The 18,491-nt window shown below is 46.0% G+C and overlaps 1 protein-coding gene across 1 annotated transcript in view; it reads left to right on the top strand.

The window, feature by feature from the left end:
* Positions 1 to 18,491, top strand: part of LOC310697764 (putative helicase senataxin) — a 302,418-nt gene that overhangs the window by 76,420 nt on the left and 207,507 nt on the right. The window lies entirely within an intron of this gene.

The following is an 18,491-nucleotide window of genomic DNA, read 5'->3' as shown; positions in this document are numbered from 1 at the left end:
GCATGTGGTCAATGGACATGGGGGACTAGGCTAGTCCCCTAAATCAGAGGTTTTCAACATGTGTGCCTTCATAATCTGAAGCAGTAATGCTTCTGATTGCCAGTTGCTGGAAACCACAGGAACGTGGATGCTCTTGTGCTTGGGTCCTGCTTGTGGGTTTCCCACTGGGGCATCTGGCTGGACACTCTGAGAAGAGGTTATAACAACAACAACAATTGATTGTTGTTGTTGTTGTTATTATTATTATTAATATTTATACCCCACCCATCTGGCTGGGTTTCCCCAGCCACTTGGGACGGGTCCCAACAGAATATTGAAAACATGATAAAACATCAAACATTAAAAACTTCCCTAAACAGGGGTGCCTTCAGATGTCTTCTAAAAGTCAGATAGTTGTTTATTTCCTTGACATTTGATGGGAGGGCATTCCACAGGGTGGGCACCACCACTGAGAAGGCCCTCTGCCTGGTTCCCTGTAACCTCACTTCTCGCAAGGAGGGAACCGCCAGAAGGCCCTCGGAGCTGGACCTCAGTGTCCAGGCTGAAAGATGGGGGTGGAGACGCTCCTTCAGGTATACTGGACCAAGGCCGTTTAGGGCTTTAAAGGTCAGCACCAACTCTTCGAATTGTGCTCCAGAACATTCTGGGAGCCAATGTAGGTCTTTCAGGACCAGTGTTATTTGGTCTCGGCGGCCGCTCCCAGTCACCAGTCTAGCTGCTGCATTCTGGATTTGTTGTAGTTTCCGGGTCACCATCAAAGGTAGCCCCACATAGAGCATATTGCAGTAGTCCAAGCAGGCGATAACTAGAGCATGCATCACTCTTGCAAGACAGTCCACGGGCAGGGAGGGTCTCAGCCTGCGTACCAGATGGAGCTGGTAGGCAGCTGCCCTGGACACAGAAATGACCTGCGCCTCCATGGACAGCTGTGAGTCCAAAATGACTCCCAGGCTGTGCCCCTGGTCCTGCAGGGGCACAGTTGCCCCATTCAGGACCAGGGAGTCCTCCACACCCACCCACCCCCTGTCCCCACAAAACCGTACTTCTGTCTTGTCAGGATTCAACCTCAATCTGTTAGCCGCCACCCATCCTGCAACCGCCTCCAGACACTCACACAGGACCTTCACTGCCTTCACTGGTTCTGATTTGGAAGAGAGGTAGAGCTAGGTAACATTTGCATACTGATGAACACATAGCCCAAACCCCCTGATGATCTCTCCCAGAGGCGTCATATAGATGTTAAAAAACATGGGGGAGAGGACAGAGCCCTGAGGCACCCCACAAGTGAGAGCCCAGGATTCTGAACACTCATCCCCCAACACCACTTTCTGGACACGGGCCAGGAGGAAGGAGCAGAACCACTGTATAACAGTGCCCCCAGCTCCCAGCCCCTCTAGACGGCCCAGAAGGATGTCTTGGTTGATGGTATCAAAGTTTGCCCTGCGCCTTTGGGGGAAGCAGCCAGCGCCTGCGCGCCCACCCTGAACCCATCCCAGGGTGGTAGATTACTGCCAGTTTTTTATATTGGATCGTAGATCACAGCCTACTTGAAGATAGACATGCCTGCCCTAGGATAACCAAACTAGGTGTCTCCAGGAGAACATCTGCTACGACTTGAAGCAGCTTGGGCAGGGAATCCTTGGTGCAGCGGGGAAGTTGGTACACCAAAAGAAATCCTGTACTGCCCCTATTGCCCAACTTCCAGAACATGCACTCAGTAAACTGGGTCTTCCCAATAGGAGGCCCTGTGTACGCTAATGACTTCCTAAAAATCACTGCAACCCCCCCTCCCCACCCATATGACCTGGGTGGCTGTGGGTAAGAGAAACCTGGTGGACAAGCAGCGGCAAGGACAGGCCCATCTGCTTCATCCAACCAAGTCAGGTTACACATGCCAGGTCAAGTCCTCCATACTGGAGTAGATAGATGGGCCTGTTAGAACACGCTTCCTGCAAAAGGATGGTTGCTTCAAGATTGCATTACTACAATGCACTCTGTGTGTGACATTCCTTGCGCTTGATCCAGAAGCTGCAGTTAGTGCAGAATGGTGCATCATGGTTGCTGACAGGAATGAGACCGTGTCAGCATATAACACCTATGCTCACATACCTGCACTGGTTGCCCATTTGGTATATAAAACACTGAACAGCTTGCAACCAGTTTACTTGAGAGATGGCCTTACCCCATATATGCCCATTTGACTGCTTCAGTCTGCAGAACTGACACCGATACAGGTGTCACATAATACTCGTTCTGCCGTTGAAGGAAATCAATCTTTTAGCATGGCAGCACCTACACTTTGGGGCTCCCTGCCTACTAACAATACTGTACTCTTTTCAGCACCTGCTAAAAGCCAAGAAGAACACCATTCCAAAAATGAGTTTGACGATTCCCTTGCCTTTGATGAAAAGAGACACTTAAACTCTTTTTTAGCCCTCTCTTACCAGTCACAGGAAGAAATCATTAGCAGAATGACTTCCTTACAATACACCCTTATTCACTTTCGGCCTCCAGAGAAAGCTAATACAATCACGGATCAAATTATGGAAATAATGTCTAACCAACACAGAGGTAAACAAAGGGAAGAGGTGGAGAACCCCCCCCCCCATAAACAAAGATAATCAAATTGATAAGGAACACCCTCCTATCAGAGAGTATAACTATGCTGTCCCTTCAAGTTATTCTATAACCTCTGTTGAATGGCTCCAAAGAAGATTTCTTAATCTGGAAGAATTAGCTCTCCCTGACCTGAAATCAACAACCCAAATTCTAACTACTAAAAAGGAGTTCTCTAACCCTTTGATAGGAGGCGGGTCTGTGTTTGTGGACAAAGTTGGGGAATCAAATCAAATTGTAGAACTGGATTGATATAATGATTCTAGTAATGATAAGTTCAATAGAGTTTTCAGCACCCAGTGCCACACAAACCTGGGGGGGGGGGGGGAGACACACATGAAGTTCAAGCCTTGTCTGACTATGAAGTTATAACTCCAATAAGGAATTCAGCAGGCCAGACGCACAATCAACCTGTCCTCAACAATACATGCAAGGTCTTATCATGGAATGTGGCAGGATGGTCCCCCAAGTTAGAAGATATGAATTTTAAAGAATTCTGCATAAATTTTGATATTCTCTGCCTACAAGAAACTTAATAAAAACATTCCTTCCAGTAGCACCTTAGAGACTAACTAAGTTAGTTACTGGTATAATAATAATAATAATAATTTATTATTTGTACCCCGCCCATCTGGCTGGGTTTCCCCAGCCACTCTGGGCGGCTTCCACAGAAACCAAAAAACACTAAAATATCATACATTAAAAGCTTCCCTGAATAGGGCCGCCTTAAGATGTCTTCTGAATGTCAGGTAGTTGTCCATCACCTTGACATCCGATGGGAGGGCATTCCACAGGGCGGGCGCCACCACCGAAAAGGCCCTCTGCCTGGTTCCCTGTAGCTTCGCTTCTCGCAATGAGGGAACCGCCAGAAGGCCCTCGGCGCTGGACCTCAGTGTCCGGGCAGAACGATGGGGGTGGAGACGCTCCTTCAGGTATACAGGGCCGAAGCCGTTTAGGGCTTTAAAGGTCAACACCAGCACTTTGAATTGTGCTCGGAAACGTACTGGGAGCCAATGTAGGTCTTTCAAGACCGGTGTTATGTGGTCTCGGCGGCCGCCCCCAGTCACCAGTCTAGCTGCCGCATTCTGGATTAGCTGTAGTTTCCGAGTCACCTTCAAAGGTAGCCCCACGTAGAGCGCATTGCAGTAGTCCAAGCGGGAGATAACTAGAGCATGCACCACTCTGGCCAGACAGTCAGCGGGCAGGTAGGGTCTCAGCCTGCGTACCAGGTGGAGTTGGTAGACAGCTGCCCTGGATACAGAATTGAACTGCGCCTCCATGGACAGCTGTGAGTCCAAAATGACTCCCAGGCTACGCACCTGGTCCTTCAGGGGCACAGTTACCCTATTCAGGACCAGGGAGTCCTCCACACCAGCCCGCCCCCTGTCCCCCAAAAACAGTACTTCTGTCTTGTCAGGATTCAACTTCAATCCATTAGCCGCCATCCATCCTCCAACCGCCTCCAGGCACTCACACAGGACCTTCACCGCCTTCACTGGTTCTGATTTGAAAGAAAGGTAGAGCTGGGTATCATCTGCATATTGATGAACACCCAGTCCAAACCCCCTGATGATCTCTCCCAGCGGCTTCATATAGATGTTAAAAAGCATGGGGGAGAGGACGGAACCCTGAGGCACCCCACAAGTGAGGGCCCAAGGGTCTGAACACTCATCCCCCCCCACCACTTTCTGAACACGGCCCAGGAGAAAGGAGCGAAACCACTGTATAACAGTGCCCCCAGCTCCCAACCCCTCTAGACGGTCCAGAAGGATGTTATGGTCGATTGTATCAAAGGCCGCTGAGAGATCCAGCAGAACCAGGAAACAACTCTCACCTTTGTCCCTAGCTCGCCGGAGATCATCAACCAGTGCGACCAAGGCAGTTTCAGTCCCATGATGAGGCCTGAACCCTGATTGGAAGGGATCCAAATGGTCCGCATCCTCCAGGCGTGCCTGGAGTTGTTCAGCAACCACACGCTCAATCACCTTGCCCAAGAATGGAAGATTTGAGACTGGGCGATAGTTGGCCATACTATCCGGGTCCAAAGATGGTTTTTTAAGAAGCGGTTTAATGACCGCCTCTTTCAGCGGATCTGGGAATGTTCCCTCACAGAGGGAAGCATTCACCACCCCACGAAGCCCATCGCCCAGCCCTTCCCGGCTAGCTTTTATAAGCCAGGATGGGCAAGGATCAAGGAGACAGGTGGTTGGTTTCACTCGTCCAAACAGCCTGTCCACATCCTCGGGGGTAACGGATTGAAATTGATTCCATGCAACTTGACCAGACAGGGCTCTAGCACTCTCCCGCCCCAGCCCTGCTCCCACGGTGGTGTCTAGCTCCTTCCGAATATGAGTGATTTTATCTGTAAAAAACTTTGCAAAATCGTTGCAGGAGATCTTGGGGTCTTTACAAGGCCCCGGTGGTAAAGGTGGTTCCGTTAGATTGCGGACCACCTGAAAGAGTCTCCTGCTACTATTTTCTGCAGATGCAGTAGAGGCGGTGAAGAAAGTCTTCTTCGCCGTCGCTATCGCCACTTGGTAGGCTCGACGTTGAGCTCTAACCTGTGTCCGATCAGATTCGGAGTGAGTTTTCTGCCACCGACGCTCTAGCCGTCTCAGCGATTGTTTCATCGCCCTCAGCTCCGAAGAAAACCACGGGGCTGTCCGGGCTCCATGCAATCGGAGAGGGCGCTTCGGAGCCAGACAGTCGATAGCCCTGGTTAACTCCGCATTCCAGCGGGCCACCAGGGAATCAGCTGAAAGGCCATCAACATGGGATAAAGCATCCCCTACCACTCTCTGGAAACCATTTGGATCCATTAAGCGGCGGGGGCGGACCATCCGAATTGGTCCCACCTCCCTGCAGAGGGGAAGGGTCGCGGAGAAGTCCAGTTGCACCAGGAAGTGATCTGACCATGGCACTTCTTTGGTTTCATTTTTACTTAGTGTCAGATCACCCACGTCGCTAGAGGTGAATACCAGGTCTAAGGCATGTCCATGACTATGAGTTGGGCCCAACTTATTCAGGGACAGCCCCATGGAGGCCATGCTTTCCACGAAGTCCCGAGCGGCCCCTTGTAAGGTCGTGTCGGCGTGGATGTTAAAATCCCCTAGGACAACCAAACTAGGTGTCTCCAGGAGAACATCCGCCACGACCTGAAGCAGCTCGGACAGGGAATCCTTGGTGCAGCGGGGAGGTCGGTACACCAAAAGGAATCCTGTACTGCCCCTATTGCCCAACTTCCAGAACATGCACTCAGAAAACTGGGTCTTCCCAGTAGGACGCCTGATGCAAACTAATGACTTCCTAAAAATCACTGCAACCCCCCCTCCCCGCCCACATGACCTGGGTTGCTGTGTGTAAGAGAAACCTGGTGGGCAAGCGGCAGCAAGGACAGGCCCATCTGCCTCATTCAACCAGGTCTCTGTCACACAAGCCAGGTCAAATCCTCCATCCACAATCAGGTTGTGGATGGCAGTGGTTTTATTCATCATTGACCTGGCATTACACAGCAACACCTTCAGGTTATGTGGGTTTCCCCTGTTGATTCCAGTATCTATCTGGTCAAGGCCAGACCCGGAGGCAGGGATAGTCTTCAAACAACGACTAAACCTGCCTCCTCGGTAATGACATGGTCTGGTCTTAGCGTAACTCCGCCTCCTGCCCATGATCACCGAGATCGGATGTCCCAGTGCTTTCCCCCCTGTGGAACTTGTCCCAGCCATCGTGTTGGCTGGGGCCTCACTCCCAGGCAGCCCTGATCCCGCCCCTTAAAAAAAACCACAAACTATACAGAACCAATAAAACAACAGAAAACAAAAACAGAACAATTATACTAAAATTAATCCCCAACCAAATATCCATTACACCCCCCCACCCCCAACAAGAGAAAAAAGAAATACAAATTTAAATTGCCACCGACTGCTTGAGGACATTTTAAAACACATTGGAACAGGGAAGCAATTGCAGAACACTTCCCAGCTTTCCCAAAAGTTTGTTCCAAATAAGGGCCTGGGCCAGGCCCCCTGGGCCAGTTGGAGAAGGCCCTGGAAGGGAGCAGGCCCTGCAGTCCTCACCCAGCCGATGGTCCGAGGCTTCCCTGCAGCAGGAGTCCCTTTATAGCCGGGAGAAAGGGCCTGGGCCACGCCCCCTGGGCCAGTTGGAGAAGGCCCTGGAAGGGAGCAGGCCCTGCAGTCCTCACCCAGCCGATGGTCCGAGGCTTCCCTGCAGCAGGAGTCCCTTTATAGCCGGGAGAAAGGGCCTGGGCCACGCCCCCTGGGCCAGTTGGAGAAGGCCCTGGAAGGGAGCAGGCCCTGCAGTCCTCACCCAGCCGATGGTCCGAGGCTTCCCTGCAGCAGGAGTCCCTTTATAGCCGGGAGAAAGGGCCTGGGCCACGCCCCCTGGGCCAGTTGGAGAAGGCCCTGGAAGGGAGCAGGCCCTGCAGTCCTCACCCAGCCGATGGTCCGAGGTATGAGCTTTCGTGTGCATGCACACTTCTTCAGAACATTATCTGTTGCTGGAATTCAGAAGCTGACAAAGACTTGACCAGCAATGAACTTTTTATTGCTTCACACACAGAGATAGCCAGATACACTCCACATTAGTAAGTTGCAGGATTGAGTTTCCGACTTCTCCTTCCCTCATTTAAGCCTCCCTCCCAGCAGCCTTCTGAGACTCAGCTCTAAATTGCTTTGCCCTTTTCTCTGCTCTACCCTCTCAAGCTCTGAAGGGGAGAGGGAAAGGGGCTGGAACAGAACTGTCTTGCAGAGCAGGAGACGTAGCCCTGGCAGAGTCTGTGCCCACACTGAGCCAGTGTCAGGAACTGGCTAGATAAGTAGTGCTGGCAGCCAGTTATCCAGGAGGGACCAGGGAGTGACACTGGGGAAGAAGAGGATTTTGAGCCTGGTTCAGACTGGTGGAACATGGAAGAGCAATCCACGGAGGGAACTAGCAAGGAAGCATCAGAGCTGGAGAGTTTGGGGGAGGGGGGTCCTCTGATTTCCAGCAACAGATGGCGGCCAACGCCTTCGCCAAAGAGAATTTGGCTGCGCCGAGGGAGTGAAGCACCAGGATGGAGCTTTTTTCAGAGAAAGATGGCCAAGTTCTACGTCAGTGCCACGACAGCTCGCTTCGGACAGCATAAAACCTTGTATCACTTGATGTGGCAGGTTTTGGTTTTTCAAAAAATCATTTTTATTGGTTTTCCAATAAAAACAGCCAATCAACATATCCGGATCATAATCCAATTAAAAATAATAAACTAGAATTTTTTAAAATGACAGAGCTTGCAGGGCAGCAGCTAAAGAAGGAGCAAAAGAGTTTTCTTGTGTGTGTGTTTCTTTGTGGCTGATTAGCTGCTCTCCCTGTGCAAAGGTCAGAGGGGGCAGGGTTTCTGTTGAGTCAGGTGATTAGCTGTGGGAGGAGCTTATCAGAGCTTGCAGGGCAGCTTGATCCATCTTTTAGATTTAGGGGAGCTAGTCTCAAACGTTTCTTGAGGGAGACCTAGGTTTTTTTTTGGGGGGGGTTATTTGTCCTGTCTTCACGCTTTTTAAGATGGAGGACCACTGTAGCCACCCCCAACGACACGTTTTCAAGATGGAGGGGGAGGGAACAGCTGCAGTCGCCTGCGGTTCCTGCGCAATGTTTGCCATCTTGCCAAAGGTTGCAGGCAGCTTTACCTGCAGCAATTGTATATTGATTGCCCTCTTAGAAGACAAATTCCAGCAACTGGAGGAACGTGTAGCTACGCTCCAAAGAATTAGAGAGCTGGAGCTCTTCTTGGAAGCAACAGAGAACACCGTCTCCACCAAGGAGGAGACAGGGGACACCCCTGAGAAGGAGGCTAGTTCACCAACACAGGTGCCAGATATATGGAGAAACGTGACTCAAAGAAGTAGGAGGCCCAGGGTTCGCTCTGATTGTTTAGAAATACACAATCGCTTTGAAGTCCTCTCCCCTAGCATGGAAGACGAAGAACAGACTCCATTTGAGGATCTCTCCCTCATTACAGTCGATCAGGCATATGAAGACAAGCAGCAAAGTCAGTCCTCAGGGAATGTGCAGGCGACCTTGGAACGGACAGCTCACGGAAGAACCCCGACCAAACCTAAGAGGAGGCGTGTAGTGGTGATAGGGGATTCCCTACTGAGGGGAACAGAAGCAGTGATCTGTGGGCCTGACAAGAGGTCTCGGGAGGTGTGCTGTCTCCCCGGGACTAAGATCCAAGATGTAACTGAACGACTGCAAGGAATCGTAAAACCCACTGACAAATACCCCTTCCTCTTGGTTCATGTGGGAACCAATGACACTGCAAGCAATAGCCTCCAGAAGATCAAAAGAGACTACGAGGCTCTGGACAGGAAATTGAAGCAATTAAATGCACAAATTGTCATCTCATCTGTCCTCCCAGTTGAACGACGTGGCCCAGGGAGAGAGGGAAAAATAGTGGAATTGAACAGCTGGCTTCGCAAATGGTGTAAACAGGAACGGTTTGGATTCTTAGATCACGGACTGCAGTTTCTTGAAGATGGACTTCTGGCAAGCGATGGGCTGCACCTCACAACGGTTGGGAAGAACGTTTTTGCCAAAAATCTCAGAAACCTCATCAGGAGGGCTTTAAACTGACTAATGTGGGGGAGGGAGACAGTGCTCCTGAAGGTAGGAGTCTATCAATTGATGAAGATGATCATCCAAATGTCATAGACCAAATGGAGCAAACAGCACGCAGACCTAGTGGTGGGAGGAAAAAATCCTTAAATAAGAGACACGGGGGAATGATTAATGGACTTCAATGTCTGTACACTAATGCGCAAAGCATGGGAAATAAACAAGATGAGCTTGAGCTCTTGGTACAGCAAACTAAATATGACATAATAGGCATCACTGAAACCTGGTGGGATAAGTCCCACGATTGGAATGTAATAATCGGGGGATACAATCTATTTCAGAGAAACAGACCAGACAAGAAAGGAGGAGGAGTGGCGTTATATGTCAGGGATGTGTATACCTGTGAAGAGATCCAAGATTTAGAACCTCAAAGCCAAAGTGAGAGCATTTGGGTCAAAATTAAGGGAGAGAAGAATAACAGAGACCTCATTGCGGGAGTTTACTATAGTTCCCCAAGCCAAACGGAGGACATAGATGATGCCTTCCTGGAACAGATGGCCAAGCATGCAAAAGGAAGGGAGATAGTGGTAATGGGGGACTTCAATTACCCGGATATTTGTTGGATGTCAAACTCAGCCAAGAGCATAAGGTCAAACAGATTCCTCACTGGCCTTGCAGACAACTTCATTGTCCAGAAAGTGGGAGAAGCAACAAGAGGAACAGCCATTTTAGATCTGGTCCTAACCAGTGTTGATGACCTGGTTAGTGGGGTAGAAGTGGAAGGATCATTAGGCGCGAGTGATCATGCTCTTCTGAAGTTTACTATACAGCGGAAAGGAGCAGCCAAGCATACTAGGACTCAATTTCTTGACTTTAAGAAAGCCGACTTCATAAAACTTAGGGAAGTGCTGGGTGAGATCCATGGACAGTAATACTAAAAGGAAAGGGAGTTCATGATGGCAATACCAATGAGACGGAAACATGGAAGGTGCCTAAAGAAGCCAGGGTGGCTATCTAAAGAACTTTTAACTGAGTTAAGATTAAAAAAAAATGTGAACAAAAAATGGAAAAGGGGGGAAACCACCAAAGAGGAATTCAAACAAATAGCCAGCACATGTAGACACAATGTCAGAAAAGCTAAAGCACAGAATGAACTCAGGGGTCACTCAGAGGAGAAGATGGTGAAATGCAAACAGGGGACACAGAAAGGGCTGAACTCCTCAATGCCTTCTTTGCCTCAGTCTTCTCCGATAAAGAAAACAATGCCCGACCTGAAGAACTTGGAGAAAATGATTCAGCAAAGGAAACACAGCCCAGAATAACTAAGGAGATAGTACAAGAATACTTGGCTAGTTTAGATGTATTCAAGTCTCCAGGGCCAGATGAACTGCATCCAAGAGTATTAAAAGAACTGGCAGATGTGATCTCAGAACCACTGGCAGTCATCTTTGAGAATTCCTGGAGAACAGGCGAAGTCCCGGCAGACTGGAGGAGGGCAATTGTTGTCCCTATTTTCAAAAAGGGGAAAAGAGAGGACCCAAATAATTATCGCCCAGTCAGTCTGACATCAATACCAGCGAAGATTCTGGAGCAAATCATTAAGCAAACAGTCTGTGAGCACCTAGAAAGGAATGCTGTGATCACCAATAGTCAGCATGGATTTCTGAAAAATAAGTCATGTCAGACTAACCTGATCTCGTTTTTTGACAGAATTACAAGCCTGGTAGATGAAGGGAACGCAGTGGATGTAGCCTACCTTGATTTCAGCAAGGCATTTGACAAGGTGCCCCATGATATTCTTGTAAAGAAGCTGGTAAAATGTGGTCTTGACTATGCTACCACTCAGTGGATTTGAATTATTTTTTTTTATAATAATATTTTTTATTGCTTTTTTTCCAAGGTCAAATAGATCATCAATAACACAACAAAAGCGATTTTACAGAAAGAAAAAAGAAATTAAAGAAGAAAAAGAAAATTCACATTTCCAGATCGTTTTTCATAATCTACTGGACTTCCCCGCATCTTCCACCCCCTGCATTCTTTACAATAAAAAATAAACAGCAAATTAGTACCTTGTTTCATGCGTATTTGTACTTTCATCTAATTATATACTCTAAAATTTAGACTTTCCCCGGTCATAACTTAATTTCCACCATTTTCAAATCTCAATACTGAAGCATGTTTTTCCCAAAAACTTAGCAAATTCTCAACATTCATATAACTTATAGTGTTTTTGTAGATTGTCCTTGAATTTTTTCCAATCCTCTTCCACTGCCTCTTCTCCCAGGTCTCGGATTCTTCCAGTCATTTTGGCTAATTCCATATAGTCCATCAGTTGCGTATGCCACTCTTCCAGCGTGGGTAACTCCTGTGCCTTCCAATATTTGGCTATAAGGATTCTTGCTGCTGTAGTTGCATATAAAAAGAAAGTTCTATCCTTCTTTAACACTCTCTGGCCCACAATGCCCAGGAGGAAGGCCTCTGGTTTCTTGTGAAAGGTATACTTAAACACCTTTTTTAACTCATTATAAATCATTTCCCAGAAGGCCTTCACTTTTGGACAGGTCCACCAGAGGTGAAAGAATGTTCCTTCAGCCTCCTTACATTTCCAACATTTATTGTCAGACAAATGATATATCTTTGCAAGTTTGACTGGGGTCATGTACCACCTGTATATCATTTTCATAACATTTTCTTTCAAGGCACTGCATGCCGTGAATTTCATACCGGTGGTCCATAACCTTTCCCAGTCTTCAAACATAATGTTGTACCCAATGTCTTGTGCCCATTTTATCATGGCTGATTTAACTATCTCATCTTGAGTATTCCATTTAAGCAACAAGTTATACATTCTTGAAAGCACTTTCGTCTTAGGTTGAAGTAATTCTGTCTCTAATTTCGATTTTTCCACCTGGAAGCCATTTTTTTTGTCCTTTTTAAAAGTCTCTTGTATTTGGGCATAGTGTAGCCAGTCTCGCACCTTGTCTTTTAATTTTTCTAAACTCTTCAACCTCCAGTTGTCTCCAACTCTTTCTATTATCTCACAATATTTTGCCCAGTCACCCTCCATGTTAAGTATTTTTGAGGCCTTGGCCTCCATTGGTGATAGCCACCTCGGAGTCTTATTTTCAAGTAAGTCTTTGTATTTAATCCAGACGTTAAATAAAGCTTTCCTGACAATATGGTTTTTAAACAGTTTATGGACCTTTGCCTTGTCGTACCACAGATATGCATGCCACCCAAAAGCATTGTTAAACCCTTCCAGATCTAGGACATCAGTGTTTTCTAATAGGAACCAATCCTTCATCCAGCAGAAGGATGCAGCCTCATAGTATAACCTTAAGTCCGGCAGGGCAAACCCCCCTCTTTCTTTTGCGTCTGTTAATATTTTAAATTTTATCCGGGGCTTTTTGCCCTGCCAGACAAACTTCATGATGTCCTTCTGCCACTTTCCAAAACATTCCACTCTGTCCACGATCTGCAGGGTTTGGAATAAAAACAACATCTTTGGCAATACATTCATCTTTACAGCTGCAATTCTTCCCAACAAGGAAAGTTTCAATCTTGACCAAGTTTCTAGGTCCTTTTTAATTTCTGACCAACATTTTTCATAATTGTCTTTAAACAAATTTAAATTTTTCCCAGTCAGATTAACCCCCAGGTACTTCACTTTTTTAACCACATTTAGTTCCGTTTCCTTCTGGAACCCATCTATTTCTGAAAAAGTCAAGTTTTTTGCCAAAACCTTAGTTTTTTGTTTGTTCAACTTGAATCCCGCCACCCGACCAAACTCATGGATTAATTCCAAAGCTCTTTTTGTACTAGGTTCTGGCTCCTGTAGTGTTAAAACCAAATCATCTGCAAAAGCTTTCAGTTTATATTGTTTTCCTCCGACCTGTATTCCTTCCACCAGCTGATCCTTCCTAATCAAATTCAGCAACACCTCCAGACCAGAGATAAATAACAAGGGTGATAGGGGGCACCCCTGTCGTGTCCCTTTTTCGATTTTGAACTCCTCTGTCACCACATTGTTCACTATCAATTTAGCCTTTTGTTCTGAATAGATTGCTTCAATCCCATTTTGGAACGCCCTTCCCACTCCCATCCCTTCCAAGTTTTTCTTCATAAATCTCCAAGATATATTGTCAAAGGCCTTCTCAGCATCTATAAAAATCAAAACTGCTTTTGTGTTCAAATTTGTCTGCAGTAACTCCAAGACATCAATGATATTCCTGGTGTTGTCAGACAAATGCCTACCAGGGAGAAAGCCTGCTTGGTCTTTATGAATTACTTCATTTAAAACTTTTTAAAATCTACTTGCCAAAATATCAGCAAAAATTTTGTAATCCACGTTTAGGAGTGAGATGGGACGGTAGTTCTTGAGTTGAGTCTTTTCAGATTCCAATTTTGGTATCAAAGTGATGAAAGCTTCTTTCCACGATTCTGGTGCCCCCTTCCCTTCCATAATTTGGTTACAAACCTCCATTAACGGCTGAGTCAAATAGTCCTTCAATGTCTTATAATATTTGGAGGTAAGTCCATCTGGACCTGGGGATTTGCCTAATTGCATATTCTGGATGGCACTTTCAATTTCCTGTTGTGTTATTCTGTAGTTCAGGATTGTTTGTTTGTCTTGAGATAATTTTTGCAAACCATGACTTTTTATAAATTGGTTTATCTCAATCTCTGCTTGAGGTTCTTGGGTAAACAATTTTTTAAAATATCTCTGGAAACACTTTCTAATTTCTTCTGGTTTCTGAATACATTCTCCTTCAACCTCCAGATTGGTAACAAAGTTCAGTTTTTGTCTCTTTTTCAGCTGCCATGCCAGCAGCTTCCCACATTTATTTGCCGATTCAAATGATCTTTGTTTCATCTGCTTGATTTTCCATTCAACTTCTTGATTAATCAATTTCGCATATTGTGCTTGATGGAATTTTATTTCTCTTAAAACTTCTTTTGATTTTGGGTTAAGTCTCAACTTTTTCTCTCCATCTCTTATCTTCTCCAAAATCTTATCTTTTTTACCATTCCAGAGTTTTTTCTTAATGGTGTTCTGTTGTATCAGAAACCCTCTCATAACTGCTTTGCTCGCGTCCCAGATTGTTTTCTTTTCCACCGAAGTGTTCAAATTTATTTCAAAATAGTCCTTCAATGTTTTTTGGGCCTTCTTCACAATCTCCTGATCTCTAAACAGTGTGTCATTCATTCTCCATCTGAAGGATCCAACTGGTGTGAGTCTCAAGTCCATTTTCAAGGCGTTATGGTCGGAGCAAGTTTTGGGGCAGATCTCTATTTTTTTAGTCTTAGGTGCCAGTCCTCTAGTTATCCAGATTTGGTCGATTCTTGTCCATGATAGGTGGGCCTCAGAAAAGAATGTCCCTTCTTTACCTAGTGGGTTTTTTGTCCTCCAAATGTCAATTAAGTCCATATTGTCTGTTAATTCAAAGAAAGTCTTAGGTAGTCTGCCATCTTTAGTCAAATTTTGATTTTGTGACTTATCCATGTAGGTGGAGACAACCCCATTCATGTCTCCCATCAAAATGATGTTAGTATAGTCGATATGGTCCAGCATTATCTCATGCAGCTTTTTATAAAATTCCGATTTCCCTTCGTTTGGTGCGTATATTCCTACTATCAAAAATTTTTCTCCTTGTGATTGTATTTCAATTCTTCCTTGTTCATCTTTAAACACAAACTTCGGTGCTAGGTTCTCCTTTGCATAAATCACTACTCCTCTTTTTTTTACCTTGTCTGATGAAATAAATTCTTGGCCTAGACTCTTATTGATTAACACTCTCCTATGGAGCCTAGTCACATGTGTTTCTTGCAGGCAAATAACGTCCAATTGTTCTTTCCTCAATATATGAAAAATCCTTTTTCTTTTTTCGGGGGAATTCGCGCCATGAATGTTCCAACTAAAAAGCTGCAGAGACATCCTGAATCAATTTGTCAACCAGTAGGGTTGTCTCCCTTGTCGTCTATGTCTGGAAGTGGATCCGGTTTTGCGCCAGGCGGAGGTAGTGACCAAGCACCTGCTACTCCTTTCCGAAGGTCCTCCCCGTAGTCGTTTAGGAACTTTTCTTGCTCCTCTGCTGTTCTGATTCTTACCTTTTTCCCTTTCAAGTTAAAAGATAGTCCTTGAGGAAATTCCCACCTGTAGGGGATTGTGTTGTTTCTCAATAAACTTGCAAGGTCTTTATATGTAGTTCTTAAATCCAACAACTGTTTAGGTATATCTCTGAAGATTTCTGCTGTCTTTCCCTGAATCACCAATGAATTTTTGAAATGTAGGCCTAGTATATTATCTTTTTCTTGCTTGGATCTCAAGATGATCAAGCAATCTCTTGGTTTATCCTTCTTGGCCACTCTTCCCAATCTAAAAGCGGTGACAATTTTAAAGTCCTTCTCTTCTGCCAGACCCCAGAACTTAGATATTTCTGCTGTCAAAAGACCAATCAAATCTTCTTTCTCTAGTTCTGGGATATTTCTGAGCCTGAGATTGCTTTCCCTGTTTTTCAATTCCACCATGGACAGATACGCTTGCTGTTCAGTGACCTGTCTGCTCAGTGGTCTTACTTCCCCTCTTAATTCCTCTATCCTCTTTTTATTTTGGTCTGCTTTTAAATTTGCTTCCTCAGCTAATTTTCGATTTTCTGTTGTAGTTGTTTGAATGTTTCCTATTGCCTGTGTATTTTGAGCGACTTGATCTGTCAGTCTATTAATTGTGGCTGTCACCTGGTCAAATTTAGTCGCTTGTTCATCAGCTTTCTTATTTAATGCTGCCAGCTGGTCCAATATTTCTTTAGAAACAGGATCTATCCCTCCTGCAGCCATATCCCCAAAAGCTGGCTCTTTAGGTTGTCCTTCTTGCAGGCCTGTAACAATTGGGACAGATGATCTACGTGGCTGCACAGGCAGAGTTGATTGCAACAGTTCAGATTGTTTTGCTTTCTTAGCAGCCCTTGTTTTTGCTGCACCACTCATTCCACAGCTGTCCAAGTGTCAAGGTCAAATTGTAAATCCCATGGGAAAAGCAATCCAGGATGTAAACATCCAGGCATAAAAATTCCAAAACAACCAGCAGTTCTCAGAGACTAGAAATTCCACAATCCACCAGGGGGAGCTCCCCAGAAATTAGGAAAAAGGATAAAAAGTTTCCACCATTAAATTCCCAAATAAAAGTTAAGTAAAATCCAAAGCAAGGGAGAGAACCCTCTAAGTTCACTTTAAACTGCAGAAAGTAAGAGTTCTTATCAATGGTGCATGCAACAGTTCCTGTTTGTAACTTACGAAGTAGCCCAATGTAACTTTATGCTTTTATATACAGTTACCGCAGTCTGATGTTTCTTTGTATCCAGACAGCCCGAGAGCTGGGTTTCGTAACTTTGTAATCCACAAGAAGAGGAGAAGAGGATCACAGTCTATATCCACTTATAATGCAGTTTTAACTTTTTTTGACTTTTAAGCAATTAAATCCGAATTTGCAAGGTATATTCCAACTTCTTTTTAAGCTCCCTTTCAGCGCTTCCGCTTTAGCAGTTCTTTGCTCGATACTTTAAGCAGAGCCGGAAGACGGACTTCCTTTTTAACGTCTCCCGCTTTCAGCCGAATTTCAAAGATTTAAGTTCAAAAATCTCGGGTTTCTTACTCACGAGTATGTTGTTTCAAATCGGATGTTCAAAGAAGAAAGGTCAGCGCTCATCAGCAGCAGCCGCGCGGCTTCACTTCCGCGGAAAGAGCGATGAACTCACAGCACCGCTACCCCCTCCACGTTCCGGAGCCCCTTACGGGGTCCCTTCTTCGTCTCCGAGGTCGCTCTTGGTGCCCAGTCCCACGACCACAGGCTCACTCTACCTGTGGTTTTTCTTAGCGGGTCTCCGCTCTGCCGTAGCGGACGACCCTTTTCCGCGGAGCCCCTCTTCACAGAGTAAAGAGGGCCGCCATTGCCGTTTCGCGCCGCCTCCGGAAGTCCCACTCAGTGGATTTGTAAATGGCTGACTGACCGAACCCAAAGGGTGCTCATCAATGGTTCCTCTTCATCCTGGAGAAGAGTGACTAGTGGGGTGCCACAGGGTTCTGTCTTGGGCCCGGTCTTATTCAACATCTTTATCAACAACTTGGATGATGGACTCAAGGGCATCCTGATCAAATTTGCAGATGACACCAAACTGGGAGGGGTGGCTAGCACCCCAGAGGACAGGATCACACTTCAAAACGACCTTGACAGATTAGAGAACTGGGCCAAAACAAACAAGATGAACTTTAACAGGGAGAAATGTAAAGTATTGCACTTGGGCAAAAAAAAAATGAGAGGCACAAATACAAGATGGGGGACACCTGGCTTGAGAGCAGTACATGTGAAAAGGATCTAGGAGTCTTGGTTGACCACAAACTTGACATGAGCCAACAGTGTGACGCGGCAGCTAAAAAAAGCCAATGCAATTCTGGGCTGCATCAATAGGAGTATAGCATCTAGATCAAGGGAAGTAATAGTGCCACTGTATTCTGCTCTGGTCAGACCTCACTTGGAGTACTGTGTCCAGTTCTGGGCACCACAGTTCAAGAAGGACACTGACAAACTGGAACGTGTCCAGAGGAGGGCAACCAAAATGGTCAAAGGCCTGGAAACGATGCCTTATGAGGAACGGCTAAGGGAGCTGGGCATGTTTAGCCTGGAGAAGAGGAGGTTAAGGGGTGATATGATAGCCATGTTCAAATATATAAAAGGATGTCATATAGAGGAGGGAGAAAGTTTGTTTTCTGCTGCTCCAGAGAAGCGGACACGGAGCAATGGATCCAAACTACAAGAAAGAAGATTCCACCTAAACATTAGGAAGAACTTCCTGACAGTAAGAGCTGTTCAACAGTGGAATTTGCTGCCAAGGAGTGTGGTGGAGTCTCCTACTTTGGAAGTCTTTAAGCAGAGGCTTGACAACCATATGTCAGGAGTGCTCTGATGGTGTTTCCTGCTTGGCAGGGGGTTGGACTCGATGGCCCTTGTGGTCTCTTCCAACTCTATGATTCTATGATTCTATGAAATATATAAAAGGATGTCATATAGAGGAGGCAGAAAGTTTGTTTTCTTCTGCTCCAGAGAAGCGGACACGGAGCAATGGATCCAAACTACAAGAAAGAAGTTTCCACCTAAACATTAGGAAGAACTTCTTGACAGTAAGAGCTGTTTGACAGTGGAATTTGCTGCCAAGGAGTGTGGTGGAGTCTCCTCCTTTGGAGGTCTTTAAGCAGAGGCTTGACAACCATATGTC

Source organism: Podarcis liolepis (genome assembly GCF_965112155.1).
Source record: "Podarcis liolepis genome assembly, chromosome: W".
Classification (NCBI taxonomy): Eukaryota; Metazoa; Chordata; class Lepidosauria; order Squamata; family Lacertidae; genus Podarcis; species Podarcis liolepis.
Note: the sequence above shows the minus strand (reverse complement) of the source record. Positions and strands in the feature narration are given on the sequence as shown.